The sequence below is a fragment of the Petaurus breviceps genome, unplaced genomic scaffold (genome assembly GCF_028583685.1).
Source record: "Petaurus breviceps papuanus isolate PSGF00001 unplaced genomic scaffold, PetGlider_PUasm1.0 90459, whole genome shotgun sequence".
NCBI classification, from domain to species: domain Eukaryota; kingdom Metazoa; phylum Chordata; class Mammalia; order Diprotodontia; family Petauridae; genus Petaurus; species Petaurus breviceps.
In genome coordinates, this window is record NW_027187259.1 from 665796 (window position 1) to 667213 (window position 1418).

Genomic DNA, 1418 nt, shown 5'->3' on the forward strand with positions numbered 1-1418 from the left:
GGAGGGAGAAGGGAGGGAGAAGGGGGAGGAGGGAGGGGGAGGAGGGAGAAGGGAGGGGGGAGGGGGGGAAGGAAGGGGGGGGGGGAGAAAGGAGGGGGGAGGGGGGGGGGGGGGGGGGGAGGAGGGAGAAGGGAGGGGGGAAAAGGAAGGAGGAGGGTTGCTAGGAGACATTTTGGTTATATAAAAAAGATAGCAATAAAAATTTATTTAAAAAAAAGACATTCAAGTGATCAACCACCACATGAAAGAATACTCCAAATTACTAATAAGAGAAATCCAAATCCAAACAACTCTGTGGTTTCATCTCCCACCCATCTGATTGGCAAAGATGAGAAAAGACCTAAACGGTAAAAAATGTCGCAGGGGCTGTGGAAAGAGGCACAATGATGGTGAAGTAGGCAAAACGAGGATAACAGTTTACAGGATGACCTCAGTAATGTAAACGAAAACAACCTTGAAAGATTGAATAGCAATCAGTGCAGTGAACCAATCATGGCGTCTATCAAGTCTCAGCTAAAATCCCACCTTTTGCAGGAGGCCTTTCTCGATCACTCTCTATGCTAACGCCTTCCCTCTGGCCCTTACCTCCCATTTTATCTTCAATGCAGCCTGTCTGTGCAAGATCTTTCCCATATAGTCTCCCCCTATTAGAATGCGGGCTCCTTGAGAGCAAGGAGCCAGGTCGTTTTGTTTTGGTTTTTTTTTGCCTTTGTATCCGCAGCGCTTAGCGCATTAGCGAGCCATTAATCAATGCTTGCTGACAGACAGATTGGAAGGAGGTACACATTCATTTTCTTTTTATTTATTTCTATATGGTTTCAATATCTTTTTTTAAAATGCCATTTTATTTTTTTTCCGATCAACGAAAATCCGCCTTCTCTCCCGCCCACCTCCTCCCTCCCCCGCGCCACCTCCCCCCGCCCCCCACCGCCCGTCACAGAGAAAGCAAGCGGAAAAAAAATAACAACCCTGGTAACCAAGATGTATAGTCCAGCAAAACAAATTCCCGCATTAGTGGCATTCATTTTCTGATCGGTCAATGCGTCGATTTGTTTTGCTGGACTGTAATTATTTGGTGCAAGGGTGGGTTCTATGCAGAGGTGGGCGGGGTGTGGGGGGCAACGGGTAGTGGCCGTGATGCAAAGAAAAAGACAACGTCAAACATTAAAGAAAAAAAAAAAATCCCCCCCCCCCCAAATCCCAAAGAGAATCGGACGGCCAAGGAGCCTCTGCGGGGACGGCGGGACTGGAGGGTATGGGGGGGAGGGTGGTGGCACAGCTTACAGCCCAGACAGGTCCCCTCGGGAGAGTGGGGGGGGAAAAGGGTGGGGCGGGCGCCGCGGAGAGGCCTCTGCGACAGAAGCTCAGGAGCCTGAAGGCTACACCGACAGCTGGAGGACTATCCGCAGTGCGAGGCG

At 50.3% G+C, this 1418-nt stretch overlaps 1 protein-coding gene across 1 annotated transcript in view; it reads right to left on the bottom strand.

The window, feature by feature from the left end:
* The window catches only part of TAF9B (TATA-box binding protein associated factor 9b), a 13783-nt gene that overhangs the window by 11982 nt on the left and 383 nt on the right, over positions 1-1418 (bottom strand). The gene's annotated exons all lie outside the window — the stretch shown is intronic.